This window comes from Tenrec ecaudatus (assembly GCF_050624435.1).
Source record: "Tenrec ecaudatus isolate mTenEca1 chromosome 5 unlocalized genomic scaffold, mTenEca1.hap1 SUPER_5_unloc_1, whole genome shotgun sequence".
Classification (NCBI taxonomy): domain Eukaryota; kingdom Metazoa; phylum Chordata; class Mammalia; order Afrosoricida; family Tenrecidae; genus Tenrec; species Tenrec ecaudatus.
In genome coordinates this window covers 561320-577081 of record NW_027457599.1, presented here as the reverse complement: position 1 = coordinate 577081, position 15762 = coordinate 561320, and positions in this window count along the sequence as shown.

Below are 15762 nucleotides of genomic sequence, written 5' to 3'. Positions count from 1 at the left end.
AATTCAGCCACTGGGGTCGGCCAGACTTGCCCATCACGCCTCCCTAACGCTCATAAAACTCTCTTGAGTGCAGACCAGGCTTCTGCATGATTTCTCTCTCACTCAGGAAGGCTCTTTGGAGGCAGCTGTGCTGCACATGAGTGGCTGGTGGATACTGTTCAGATGCATGGCTTTCTGCTTGCAAGGGTTTTTGTCTCAGCTGACTGTAAGGGAGGAGGTAGTACGTCTGGATCACAGAGTATCCATGTCCACAAACGAGGCTGCTCATTCCACAGTCCTGGAAGTGCTTTATGAAAACCCTCTGCTTTGCAATGTCACTCCTTGTAGATTAGAGTGGGAGGGGCTGGGACCAAGGTATGCTGCCTCTTACTCCCACTTGCAGGTTTCTGGATGCTGATTGTATCTCTTACAGCATCAGTTAGTGGGCTTGTTGTCTGCCTCAGGCTTTGTTCACGGAGATCCTCCAGCTAGTTGGTGGTGTGTGCGCATGAGCAGAGGCTTCCTGCCAATCCCCCATGAGTAGTAGAGCTCCTATGGTGTGGACTCCATGAAAGCCTTGCCCCAGGCAGCACGCTTACAAAGGAGGGTGGGCCCTGCAGGACAGAGGACCATTCCCCCTGTGGAATGGCCTCAGAGATCCACCTCCCTCTCTGGCCAGCTGCTGGGGCTGTGGGTCCTAAGCATCATGGCTGACTCAGTAATAGACACAGGGTGAGGCGACTCCAGTAGCTGTTTGGACTGGTCTAATCCAGCCTGAGATCATCCTTGCATGAGCCCTCTGCCAAGATTATTTTTGTTTCTTTTATGATCTTTTCATTAGTGGCTCCTACAACACTAACCACAATCCATAAATACATCAGCTGTTTGAAGCACATCTGTACATTAATTGCCCTCCTTATTCACAAAATATCCACTCTCCACCCAAGCCCCTGGCCTCAGCTCCTCATTTTCCCCCCCTCAATGCCCGCCACCCATCCCTCATCAATCCTTGGAAATGTACTAATTCTTTTGCCTTATCTTCACCCACCTTTCTTTTGAGGTCAATGAAGATCCTTGTAATCGGTTCCCACTTTCCATCCTGCCCTTCCTCCACCCTCCCAGTATCTCCACTCATAACACTGGTAAAGGGCCCATCCACTCTGGATTCCCCTTGTTTGAAATTCCTATCGGTACTAGAATACTTTCTCTAGTTTGGCCAGATTAGTATGGTAGAACTGGGATCATGATAGTGGGGCAAGAGAAAGCATTAAGAACTAGAGGAAAGTTGTGTTTCATCTTTGCTGTCTCATACCCTGTATTCTTTAATCTCCACTCTGAGATCCTTCTGTAAGGGGATGTCCAGTGCACTGCAAATAGGTTTTGGGTCTATACCCGGCAGTCCCCTCTCATTCTCCATGATAAGATTTTTTTGTTCTCATGATGCCTGTTGCCTTATCCCTTTAAAACTTTGTGATCACACAGGCTGGTATGCTTTCTCCATGTGGGCTCTGTTGCTTCAGAGCCAGATGGCTGTTTCTTTACCCTCAGGCCTTTAAGACCCCACACGCTATATCTTTAGGTAGCTGGACACCATCGGCTTTCTTCACCACATTTGCTTATGCAGCCGCTTTGTGGTCAGTGATTGTGTAGGGAAGGTGAGCATCTTAGAATGCCAATTTAATAGAACAGTGTTATTGCAATGAGGGAGTCCTTGAGCGGAGGCCCTATGTCCATCTGCTACCTTAATACTAAATCTATAAACATATGGACATAGATCTATTTCCCCATGCCCCTTTGTAAATATATGTACATATGTACATGCCTTTATTTAGACGTCTATAACTGGCCCTTGCTTCCCAGCTCACTCTTCTATACCCTTTGATTTTCCTCTTGTACCCACTGCCATGCTCAGTCTTCTTTTGGGTTTCAGTAATTCCTCTTGGTTACATTACCTTTGATCACGCCCTACCAGGCCTCCTACATCCCCCTCACTACCATTTTCCATCACTTGTTGTACCCTTGTCTCTGGGTTTCTTTACACCACTTCCTTTCCCCCCACCGTGCTCACTCCCATGCCCAATGGAAAGGGCCGGTCACATGTTTACTCCTCCAGATTGTTCATCCAGGCTCTCTTAATTAGACAGACCTGTAAAGGTAATAACATGCACAAAACAAGACTGAGCTAAACCAAGCAGCAAAAAGAAAAAAAACAAAAACAAAAATGAAAACAAAACCCAACCCAAATCCAATGACACTAAAAGAAAACAACACTAACCAGAAAGAAAAGTACAAGGACTGTGTGGTGAACTTTAGGAGTGTTTTCCAGTCCAGTGTGTGGGGGCACCGAACCCTGACCACAAAGTCCACCTTTGGCATTCCCCGGGGACTTTGATGCTCCGTTTTCTTACTCTTCCGCTGCACTCTCTTAGTGTCATGCATCGAAGTGGCAGGATCAGTTCGGGCGCAGTTCCCACACTGTGTGTCCAGTGTTGTCCCCTCTAAGGCTATGGGTCTTTGAGGGACGTTTCTCATCGTGGGGCTGCCCATGTGGTCTTCTCTGTGGATTGGCTTCTCTGATTGGGAACATCATCCTCAAGGTGTATTGGGCCAGGGTGTGCTCCATTCTCCCCTCCTCCCCCTTGTTCTGCCCTGTGTTCTCTGATCAGATATGTCCCTCTCCGTGAGCTGCAGATCTGGTGCCATCCTGTGAAATACAATCTTTTGGTGCTGCAAGGATGTGGGGGGGTGGGTATCAGCTCAGATCTTTTGAGAGTCCAGGAGATATTGACTGCTCGATGGGCACAGTTCTGTGGGGCACCGTGCTCTTGGTCCAGACGCTGGTTGTGAATATGACTTTGTTGTTAACCAGTTGTGTGTCTCTGGGTCAACTCCCGTGTGTTTTTGAGTGAGTTTTCTAATCTGCAAAGTAAATGTACAGGATTATCCAGACTCCCATGTCAGCAAGTTATCGAGAGGGGTTAATCAGAGACTGTTTCATATAGTGTGTACCTGCGCGCCGCATTCTAGACCTGCGATGGCAATTATGAGCTCAGGGTAGAGATGGTGTCCAGCAGGTAACATACGTGGCTCCATATTGAAACAGGAAGCCCACTGTGTAGATTTGGTCCTTCCGTTGATGGCCACCGGCCACCTAGTCTTCTCCCGCTATAACTGCTTCACTGGCTCAGCAGCTGAGCCAGAAGCCAGTGATATCATAACCAGGTGGCTAACTGGGCCAAAGGGCTGATAGATATTTGTTATCTTGTTGTCTTGGGAAACCCACCTACCCTCCATGCAAACCTTCTGGTGTGAGTTATCTGTGGAAGGAATCATAGGCTCACAGTAATTCACATCTTTCTTCTTGAAAATGTGCCCATATTCCTTTCTGAACCTGACAAGGTGGCCCCTGTGTCCACCAAGAAATTTACTGCCTGGCCTCCTACTTGGAGAGTTAGCCTGGGCTTTTGGCGGCGAAGTGAAACAGAGCCCTGACCCCTTCATTGAGCTTCTTCAAGCATTATTGTCTCTTGCTTGGGTCTTTCTACGTGCAGATGAGGCCCATCCACTCTAGTGGAGGGTCGTGCACCTCTCCTGGGGTTTTCAAGGCACTGATTTTTCCAGTGTCCTTCTTTCCTGCAGTAGGCACATTGGTCCTTCCCCATGGCTTGGCGGTGCCCAGAGGTTAGTCTCTCCGTGAGTGGGCCATGCTCTCCTTTTCCTGAGTCTCTGGGGTATCTCATGGCAATTACGATTATTTTAGCTAGCTTCTTTGTCTCTGTCGTGCTAGGGTCATCTCTGTTGGTATACACTCAATGAGCCACTTGTACCAAATCGCTAAGATTTTTCCCTTCAAACCCTTCCCACTTCTTTGTCATGTCTGAGGCAGACTGACTGAGTAATAAAGGCAGTACTTATTGCCCTCCTGTTTTCAGTGCCTCCGGGCCGTTAGGGGTATAAAGCCCGTAGGCTTCCCTCAGCCACTCTAGAAAGGCAGGCGGACATTCTCTTATAGGAACCTGAAAATTCTCACTGACCTTAGATAAATTCATAGGTTTCCTAGCTCTTCTGCAGAGGGTCATGTAAGAGCAATGGTTGATACCTGGTAAAGCCCTCTGGGCCTTGCTAGGAATTGAGATCCCACATTGTTGGTGTAGTGGCCAAAAGAGTTTCTCTCAAGTGGGGAGTGCCCGCTCGCTGACCATCAGGTTCACTGACTGCTTACTGGGCCTCTGTCTGGAAGGGCTACCCTCCTCCGTTGTGAACAGCACCTGGAGAAGTTGTTGGCAAGCATTCCAGGTGGGCTGATGAGTATGGAAGTCATACCAGTACTAGTGTGTGTGGGGGGCTGCTTGTTAGGGGTGGGGGTGAATTTGGGGGGCCGGTGGGGGAGGGAGTGACTCAATAAGGGCCTGTTAGAAGTTTTCTATTTCTGGACCCTAGAAACCTTATGGGGCGGGGGTTGAAAGAAAGGGTTTGAAGCCAGCTCTCCCACTCCCAGAGTTCTCCTGCAAAATGGGATAAAGCCGATTAGGGGAGATTGATGGGGAGGGGAGGGGAGGGGAGAGGAGGGGAGGGGGGAGGGGTAGGGGAGGGGAGAGGGGAGAGGTGAGGGAAGGGAGGGGTGAGGGAGGGGAGGGGTGGGGGAGGGGAGGGGCGGGGGAGGGTGATGGGGAGGGATGGCCTCCACCTATGTGGTTTTGGGAACTTGGACCGTTTGTTTTTCCTGTCCTTCCATGTTTCCTGAAACCTTGGAAACAAGGGCCCTTTCTTTGCAGGAGGAAGTAAGTCTTTTGTATTTGCAGGCTTCTTAGTGGCAATGTCAGCCCACACTTGAAGTAACGGGATCAGATCGGGATATCCTGGTTCCCTTTAACCATAACTATGAACTCTTAGTAATAGGGGATGGGAAAACTAGACTTGCGTGGGTCAATCAGGGACTCCTTCTGCCCCATCACTTTTAAACAAATTGTAGAGTCTCCAAGCTTTTGGGTTGAAACCACATCCTCTTGGTGAATGCCGAGAGCAGGGGTCCTCAAACTACAACCTGTGGGCCACATGCAGACAGCCGAGGACGTTGATCCTTTCTGCCGGGTGTATGTGCCCCATTTATTTTTTTTTGAACTTCAAATCAAGATGTGCAGTGTGCACATGAATTTGTTCGTAATATTTGTTTTTTTAAACTATAGTCTTTCCTTCAAAAGGCCTGAGGGATAGTGAACTGGCCCCCTGGGTAAACAGTTTAAGGACCCCTGCCCTAAGGTATCCTGGACTTAGGGGTTATTAATCTCCCAGCCCTGAAACATCCCTGAACATTCTACCCGTTGTAGGAGGCACCATGGGAATTTGGACCCCGGGTAATTTACAAGCCTTTACTCCAATTGAACCCAAGAAAATTCAAAATGGCTTAGGCAGTTACTCTATTTTGGTCACTTTTGACTCGTCCTGCACTAGCCCATTATTTCCATTTAACTCTATAACGCGAAGCATGATGTTTTCATAACATTAAAAATGTATATATTAATACATATATATATATTTATAACTATGAAAGTCCACAACAAAAAGAAAATTTTTTCCCAAAATTAAAATTGAAGCGTTATAGGGTTAAAAAGAAGGATGGGTCTTATCAGCGGGTCCAAGAGCTTAGCATCATAAATGAATCAGTGATCCGACTGCACCTAGTAGTGCCCAAACCTGTGCCCTCCTAGGGGAAAATGTGAATGCTTTTATCCCTCTTCCTGTACTTCCAATGAACAAACACACATGTCTGGTAATCCTAAGATTATTTTTGTTTCCTGTGACACTCACCTAATTTCAAGGCCACTGCCACCTCACAAGCTTAGCCTTGTCGTAGTCAAACTGTTCACCTTTTAGACCGTTTGTTTTTCTCAGAAGTTATGGGGTGATTAAAGCTTCTGAACCAAGTGTGCCAGGTCCACGACTACCATCTCCTGGACCACCTCAACCTTATCCATCCTGGATAAAGTTGCCCTCAATGGACAACCCCTCCCAGCAGTGTAGGAAGGGTATGGACCCAAAGCCCCACTTCTCCCGTTTTGCCAGCAGGAAGTAGCTAGAGATGTCGTCGCCCAGTACCCCAAAGATTTGGGTCCATATCTCTTCAGGGGGGCAAATGTTAGGTAGCTATGCTAGGGACTGGGGCATCCGTTATGCATGCCCATAGGGCCAAGATAAGAGCCCAGTTAGGAGAGGCACCCTGTGCATGCTCAGAGGTCCAGATTTCTGGCCATGAAGGGGAGGTCACCTGGGTGGTTCCTGTACCTGGATTGACCAATCTAGGCCATGTAAATTCAATTCAGCCACTGGGGTCGGCCAGACTTGCCCATCACGCCTCCCTAACGCTCATAAAACTCTCTTGAGTGCAGACCAGGCTTCTGCATGATTTCTCTCTCACTCAGGAAGGCTCTTTGGAGGCAGCTGTGCTGCACATGAGTGGCTGGTGGATACTGTTCAGATGCATGGCTTTCTGCTTGCAAGGGTTTTTGTCTCAGCTGACTGTAAGGGAGGAGGTAGTACGTCTGGATCACAGAGTATCCATGTCCACAAACGAGGCTGCTCATTCCACAGTCCTGGAAGTGCTTTATGAAAACCCTCTGCTTTGCAATGTCACTCCTTGTAGATTAGAGTGGGAGGGGCTGGGACCAAGGTATGCTGCCTCTTACTCCCACTTGCAGGTTTCTGGATGCTGATTGTATCTCTTACAGCATCAGTTAGTGGGCTTGTTGTCTGCCTCAGGCTTTGTTCACGGAGATCCTCCAGCTAGTTGGTGGTGTGTGCGCATGAGCAGAGGCTTCCTGCCAATCCCCCATGAGTAGTAGAGCTCCTATGGTGTGGACTCCATGAAAGCCTTGCCCCAGGCAGCACGCTTACAAAGGAGGGTGGGCCCTGCAGGACAGAGGACCATTCCCCCTGTGGAATGGCCTCAGAGATCCACCTCCCTCTCTGGCCAGCTGCTGGGGCTGTGGGTCCTAAGCATCATGGCTGACTCAGTAATAGACACAGGGTGAGGCGACTCCAGTAGCTGTTTGGACTGGTCTAATCCAGCCTGAGATCATCCTTGCATGAGCCCTCTGCCAAGATTATTTTTGTTTCTTTTATGATCTTTTCATTAGTGGCTCCTACAACACTAACCACAATCCATAAATACATCAGCTGTTTGAAGCACATCTGTACATTAATTGCCCTCCTTATTCACAAAATATCCACTCTCCACCCAAGCCCCTGGCCTCAGCTCCTCATTTTCCCCCCCTCAATGCCCGCCACCCATCCCTCATCAATCCTTGGAAATGTACTAATTCTTTTGCCTTATCTTCACCCACCTTTCTTTTGAGGTCAATGAAGATCCTTGTAATCGGTTCCCACTTTCCATCCTGCCCTTCCTCCACCCTCCCAGTATCTCCACTCATAACACTGGTAAAGGGCCCATCCACTCTGGATTCCCCTTGTTTGAAATTCCTATCGGTACTAGAATACTTTCTCTAGTTTGGCCAGATTAGTATGGTAGAACTGGGATCATGATAGTGGGGCAAGAGAAAGCATTAAGAACTAGAGGAAAGTTGTGTTTCATCTTTGCTGTCTCATACCCTGTATTCTTTAATCTCCACTCTGAGATCCTTCTGTAAGGGGATGTCCAGTGCACTGCAAATAGGTTTTGGGTCTATACCCGGCAGTCCCCTCTCATTCTCCATGATAAGATTTTTTTGTTCTCATGATGCCTGTTGCCTTATCCCTTTAAAACTTTGTGATCACACAGGCTGGTATGCTTTCTCCATGTGGGCTCTGTTGCTTCAGAGCCAGATGGCTGTTTCTTTACCCTCAGGCCTTTAAGACCCCACACGCTATATCTTTAGGTAGCTGGACACCATCGGCTTTCTTCACCACATTTGCTTATGCAGCCGCTTTGTGGTCAGTGATTGTGTAGGGAAGGTGAGCATCTTAGAATGCCAATTTAATAGAACAGTGTTATTGCAATGAGGGAGTCCTTGAGCGGAGGCCCTATGTCCATCTGCTACCTTAATACTAAATCTATAAACATATGGACATAGATCTATTTCCCCATGCCCCTTTGTAAATATATGTACATATGTACATGCCTTTATTTAGACGTCTATAACTGGCCCTTGCTTCCCAGCTCACTCTTCTATACCCTTTGATTTTCCTCTTGTGCCCACTGCCATGCTCAGTCTTCCTTTGGGTTTCAGTAATTCCTCTTGGTTACATTACCTTTGATCACGCCCTACCAGGCCTCCTACATCCCCCTCACTACCATTTTCCATCACTTGTTGTACCCTTGTCTCTGGGTTTCTTTACACCACTTCCTTTCCCCCCACCGTGCTCACTCCCATGCCCAATGGAAAGGGCCGGTCACATGTTTACTCCTCCAGATTGTTCATCCAGCCTCTCTTAATTAGACAGACCTGTAAAGGTAATAACATGCACAAAACAAGACTGAGCTAAACCAAGCAGCAAAAAGAAAAAAAAACAAACAAAAATGAAAACAAAACCCAACCCAAATCCAATGACACTAAAAGAAAACAACACTAACCAGAAAGAAAAGTACAAGGACTGTGTGGTGAACTTTAGGAGTGTTTTCCAGTCCAGTCTGTGGGGGCACCGAACCCTGACCACAAAGTCCACCTTTGGCATTCCCCGGGGACTTTGATGCTCCGTTTTCTTACTCTTCCGCTGCACTTTCTTAGTGTCATGCATCGAAGTGGCAGGATCAGTTCGGGCGCAGTTCCCACACTGTGTGTCCAGTGTTGTCCCCTCTAAGGCTATGGGTCTTTGAGGGACGTTTCTCATCGTGGGGCTGCCCATGTGGTCTTCTCTGTGGATTGGCTTCTCTGATTGGGAACATCTTCCTCAAGGTGTATTGGGCCAGGGTGTGCTCCATTCTCCCCTCCTCCCCCTTGTTCTACCCTGTGTTCTCTGATCAGATATGTCCCTCTCCGTGAGCTGCAGATCCGGTGCCATCCTGTGAAATACAATCTTTTGGTGCTGCAAGGATGTGGGGGGGTGGGTATCAGCTCAGATCTTTTGAGAGTCCAGGAGATATTGACTGCTCGATGGGCACAGTTCTGTGGGTCACCGTGCTCTTGGTCCAGACGCTGGTTGTGAATATGACTTTGTTGTTAACCAGTTGTGTGTCTCTGGGTCAACTCCCGTGTGTTTTTGAGTGAGTTTTCTAATCTGCAAAGTAAATGTACAGGATTATCCAGACTCCCATGTCAGCAAGTTATCGAGAGGGGTTAATCAGAGACTGTTTCATATAGTGTGTACCTGCGCGCCGCATTCTAGACCTGCGATGGCAATTATGAGCTCAGGATAGAGATGGTGTCCAGCAGGTAACATACGTGGCTCCATATTGAAACAGGAAGCCCACTGTGTAGATTTGGTCCTTCCGTTGATGGCCACCGGCCACCTAGTCTTCTCCCGCTATAACTGCTTCACTGGCTCAGCAGCTGAGCCAGAAGCCAGTGATATCATAACCAGGTGACTAACTGGGCCAAAGGGCTGATAGATATTTGTTATCTTGTTGTCTTGGGAAACCCACCTACCCTCCATGCAAACCTTCTGGTGTGAGTTATCTGTGGAAGGAATCATAGGCTCACAGTAATTCACATCTTTCTTCTTGAAAATGTGCCCATATTCCTTTCTGAACCTGACAAGGTGGCCCCTGTGTCCACCAAGAAATTTACTGCCTGGCCTCCTACTTGGAGAGTTAGCCTGGGCTTTTGGCGGCGAAGTGAAACAGAGCCCTGACCCCTTCATTGAGCTTCTTCAAGCATTATTGTCTCTTGCTTGGGTCTTTCTACGTGCAGATGAGGCCCATCCACTCTAGTGGAGGGTCGTGCACCTCTCCTGGGGTTTTCAAGGCACTGATTTTTCCAGTGTCCTTCTTTCCTGCAGTAGGCACATTGGTCCTTCCCCATGGCTTGGCGGTGCCCAGAGGTTAGTCTCTCCGTGAGTGGGCCATGCTCTCCTTTTCCTGAGTCTCTGGGGTATCTCATGGCAATTACGATTATTTTAGCTAGCTTCTTTGTCTCTGTCGTGCTAGGGTCATCTCTGTTGGTATACACTCAATGAGCCACTTGTACCAAATCGCTAAGATTTTTCCCTTCAAACCCTTCCCACTTCTTTGTCATGTCTGAGGCAGACTGACTGAGTAATAAAGGCAGTACTTATTGCCCTCCTGTTTTCAGTGCCTCCGGGCCGTTAGGGGTATAAAGCCCGTAGGCTTCCCTCAGCCACTCTAGAAAGGCAGGCGGACATTCTCTTATAGGAACCTGAAAATTCTCACTGACCTTAGATAAATTCATAGGTTTCCTAGCTCTTCTGCAGAGGGTCATGTAAGAGCAATGGTTGATACCTGGTAAAGCCCTCTGGGCCTTGCTAGGAATTGAGATCCCACATTGTTGGTGTAGTGGCCAAAAGAGTTTCTCTCAAGTGGGGAGTGCCCGCTCGCTGACCATCAGGTTCACTGACTGCTTACTGGGCCTCTGTCTGGAAGGGCTACCCTCCTCCGTTGTGAACAGCACCTGGAGAAGTTGCTGGCCATCAGTCCAGGTGGGCTGATGAGTATGGAAGTAATACCAGAACTAGTGTGTGTGGTGGGCTGCTGGTTGGTGGTAGGGGTGAGTTTGGGGGGCCAGTGGGGGAGAGAGTGACTCAATAAGGGCCTGTTAGAAGTTTTCTATTTCTGGCCCTTAGAAACCTTATAGGGCGGGGGTGGATCCAAAGGGTCTGAAGCCAGCTCTCCCTCTCCCAGAGTTCTTGTGCAAAATGAGATAAAGCCGATTAGGGGAGAGAGATCGGGAGGGGAGGGGAGGGGAAGGAGGGGAGAGGAGGGGGTGGGGGAGGTGGGCGTGGAGGGATGGCCTCCACATATGTGGTTTTGGGAACTTGGACCGTTTGTTTTTCCGGTCCTGCCATGTTTCCTGAACCTTGGAAACAAGGACCCTTTCTTTGAGGGATGGAGTAAGTCTTATATTTGCAGGCTTCTTCGTGGCAATGTCAGCCCACACTTGAATTAAAAGAATCAGATCGGGATGTCCTGGTTCCCCTTAACCATAACTATGAACTCTTAGTAATAGGGGATGGGAAAACTAGTCTTGCATGGGTCAATCAGGGACTCCTTCTGCCCCATCACTTTTAAACAAATTGTAGAGTCTCCAAGCTTTTGGGTTGAAACCAAATCCTCTTGGTGAATGCCTATAGCACGGGTCCTAAAACTACAACCTGTGTGCCACATGCAGACAGCCGAGGACATTGATCCTTTCTGCCATTTGTATGTGCCCCATTTATTTATTTTTGAGCTTCAAATCAAGATGTGCTGTGTGCACATGAATTTGTTCGTAATTTTTTTTAAAACTATAGTCTGTCCCTCCAATGGCCTGAGGGACAGTGAACTGGCCCCCTGGGTAAACAGTTTCAGGACACCTGCCTTAAGGTATCCTGGACTTAGGGGTTACTAATCTCCCAGCCCTGAAACATCCCTGAACATTCTACCCGTTGTAGGAGGCACCATGGGAATTTGGACCCTGGGTAATTTACAAGCCTTTACTCCAATTGAACCCAAGAAAATTCAAAATGACTTAGGCAGTTACTCTATTTTGGTCACTTTTGACTCTTCCTGTACTAGCCCATTATTTCCATTTAACTCTATAACCTGGAGCATGATGTTTTCATAACATATAAAAAATGTATATATTCATATATATATATTTATAACTATGAATGTCCACAACAAAAATAAAATATTTTCCCAAAATTAAAATTGAAGTGTTATTGGGTCAAAAAGGAGGATGGGTCTTATAAGCGAGTCCAAGACCTTAGCATCATAAATGAATCAGTGATCCCACTGCACCTAGTAGTGCCCAAACCTGTGCCCTCCTAGGGGAAAGTGTGAATGCTTTTATCCCTCTTCCTGTACTTCCAATGAACAAACACACATGTCTGGTAATTCTAAGATTTTTTTTGTTTCCTGTGACACTCACCTAATTTCAAGGCCACTGCCACCTCAGAAGCTTAGCCTTGTCGTAGTCAAACTGTTCACCTTTTAGACAGTTTGTTTTTCCCAGAAGTTATCGGGTGACTAAAACTTCTGAACCAAGTGTGCCAGGTCCACGACTACCACCTCCTGGACCACCTCAACCTTATCCATCCTGGATAAAGTTGCCCTCAATGGACAAACCCTCCCTGCATTGTAGGAAGGGTATGGACCAAAAGCCCCACCTCGCCGGTTTTTCCAGCAGGAAGTAGCTAGAGATGTTGTTGCCCAGTACCCCAAAGATTTGGATCCATATCTCTTCAGGGGGGCAAATGTTAGGTAGCTATGCTAGGGACTGGGGCATCCGTTATGCATGCCCATAGGGCCAAGATAAGAGCCCAGTTAGGAGAGGCACCCTGTGCATGCTCAGAGGTCCAGGTTTCTGACCATGAAGGGGAGGTACCCCTGGGTGTGTCCTGTACCTGGATTGACCAACCAAGGCCATGTAAATTCAATTCAGCCACTGGGGTTGGCCAGACTTGCCCACCATGCCTCAGTAACGCTCATAAAACTCACTTGAGTGACAGACCAGGCTTCTGCGTGATTTCTCTCTCACTCGGGAAGGCTCTTTGGAGGCAGCAGGGCTGCACATGAGTGGCTGGTAGATACTGTTCAGATGCATGTCTTTCTGCTTGCAAGCGTTTTTGTCTCAGCTGACTGGAAGGGAGGAGGTAGTACGTTTGGATCACAGAGTATCCATGTCCACAAATGTGGCTGCTCATTCGCAGTCCTGGCAGTGCTTTATGAAAACCCTCTGCTTTGCAATGTCACTCCTTGTAGATTAGAATGGGAGGCGCTGGGACCAACGTATGCTGCCTCTTACTCCCTGTTGCAGGTTTCTGGATGCTGATTGTATCTCTTACAGCATCAGTTAGTGGTCTTGCTGTCTGCCTCAGGCTTTGTTCACGGAGATCCTCCAGCTAGTTTGTGGTGTGTGCGCATGAGCAGAGGCTTCCTGCCAATCTCCCATGAGTAGTAGAGCTCCCATGTTGTGGACTCCATGAAAGCCGTGCCCCAGACAGCACGCTTACAAAGGAGGGTGGGCCCTGCAGGAGAGACGACCATTCCCCCTGTGGAATGGCCTCAGAGACCCAGGTCCTTCACTGGCCAGCTGCTGGGGCTGTGGACCCTAAGCTTCATGCCTGACTCAGGAATAGACACAGGGTGAGGAGACTCCAGTAGCTGTTTTGTCTGGTCTAATCCAGCCTGAGATCATCCTTGCATGAGCCCTCTGCCAAGATTATTTTTGTTTCTTTTATGATATTTTCATTAGTGGCTCCTACAACACTAACCACAATCCATATATACAACAGCTGTTTGACGCACATCTGTACATTAATTGCCCTCATTATTCTCAAAATCTCCACCCTCCACCCAAGCCCCTGACCCCAGCTCCTCATTTTTCCCCCCTCAATGCCCGCCACCCATCCCTCATCAATCCTTGGAAATGTACTAATTCTTTTGTCTTATCTTCACCCACCTTTCTTTTGAGGTCAATGAAGATCCTTGTAATCGATTCCCACTTTCCATCTTGGCATTCCTTCACCCTCCCAGTATCTCCACTCATAACACTGGTCCTAAAGGGCCCATCCACCCTGGATTCCCCGTGTTTGAAATTCCTATCGGTACTAGAATACCTTCTCTAGTTTGGCCAGATTAGTATTGTAGAACTGGGATCATGATAGTGGGGCAAGAGGAAGCATTAAGAAATAGAGGAAAGTTGTGTTTCATCTTTGCTGTCTCATACCCTGTATTCTTTAATCTTCTCTCTGAGCTCCTTCTATAAGCGGATGTCCAGTGCACTGCAAATAGGTTTTGGGTCTATACCCGGCAGTCCCCTCTCATTCTCCATGATAAGATTTTTTTGGTCTCATGATGCCTGTTGCCTTATCCCTTTGAAACTTTGTGATCACCCAGGCTGGTATGCTTCCACCTTATGGGCTCTGTTGCTTCTGAGCCAGATGACTGCTTCTTTACCTTCAAGCCTTTAAGACCCCACACGCTATATCTTAGGTAGCTGGACACCATCGGCTTTCTTCACCACAATTGCTTATGCAGCCGCTTTGTGGTCAGTGATCGTGTAGGGAAGGTGAGCATCTTAGAATGCCAATTTAATAGAACAGTGTTCTTGCAATGAGGGAGTCCTTGAGCAGAATCCCTATGTCCATCTGCTACCTTAATACTAAATCTATAAACATATGTTCATAGATCTATTTCCCCATGCCCCTTTGTAAATATATGTACATATGTACATGCCTTTATTTAGACGTATATAACTGGCCCTTGCTTCCCAGCTCACTCTTCTATACCCTTTGATTTTCCTCTTGTGCCCACTGCCATGCTCAGTCTTCCTTTGGGTTTCAGTAATTACTCTTTGTTACATTACCCTTGATCACGCCCTTCCAGGCCTCCTACATCTCCCTCACCACCGATTTCCATCACTTGTTGTTCCCTTGTCTCTGGGTTTCTTGACTCCACTTCCTTTCCCCCCACCGTCCTCACTCCCATGCCCAATGGAAAGGGCCGGTCACATGTTTACTCCTCCCGATTGTTCATCCAGCCTCTCTTAATTAGACAGACCTGTAAAGGTAATAACATGCACAAAACAAAACATAGCAAACCAAGCAGTAAAGAAAAATGAAAACAAAACCCAACCCAAATCCAATTACACTAAAAGAAAACAACACTAACCAAGAAAGAAAAGTACAAGGACTGTGTTGTGAACTTTAGGAGTGTTTTCCAGTCCAGTCTGTTGGGGCACAGAGCCCTGAACACAAAGTCCACCTTTGGCATTCCCCGAGGACTTTGATGCTCCGTTTTCTTACTCTTCCGCTGCACTCTCTTAGTGTCATGCCTCGATGTGGCAGGTTCAGTTCGGGCGCAGTTCCCACACTGTGTCTCCAGTGTTGTCCACTCTAGGGCTATGGGTCTTTGAGGGACGTTTCTCATCGTGGGGCTGCCCATGTGGTCTTCTCTGTGGACTGGCTTCTCTGATTGGGAACATCATCCTCAAGGTGTAGAGGGCCAGGATGTGCTCCGCTCTCCCCTCCTCCCACTTGTTCTGCCCTGTGTTCTCTGATCAGATATGTCCTTCTCCGCGAGCTGCAGATCCGGTGCCATCCTGTGAAATACAATCTTTGGGGGCTGCAAGGATGTGGGTGGGTGGGTGTCAGCTCAGATCTTTTAGGAGTCCAGGAGATATTGACCGCTCGATGGGCACAGTTCTGTGGGGCGCCGTGCTCTTGGACCAGACGCTGGTTTTGAATATGACTTTGTTGTTAGCCAGTTGTGAGTCTCTGGGTCAACTCCCGTGTGTTTTTGAGTGAGTTTTCTCATCTGGAAAGTAAATGTACTGGATTATCCAGACTCCCATGTCAGCAAGTTATCGAGAGGGGTTAATCAAAGACTGTTTCATATAGTGTGTACCTGCGAGCTGCATTCTAGACCTGGGGTGGCAATTCTGAGCTCAGAATAGAGATGGTGTCCAGCAGGTGACAGACTTGGCTCCATATTGAAACAGGAAGCCCACTGTGGAGATTTGGTCCTTCCGTCGATGGCCACTGGCCACCTAGTCTTCTCCTGCTATAACTGCTTCACTGGCTCAGCAGCTGAGCCAGGAGCCAGTGCCATCATAACCAGGTGGCTAACTGGTACAATTGCCAGATAGATATTTGTTATCTTTTTGTCTTGGGAAGCCCACCTAACCTCCATGC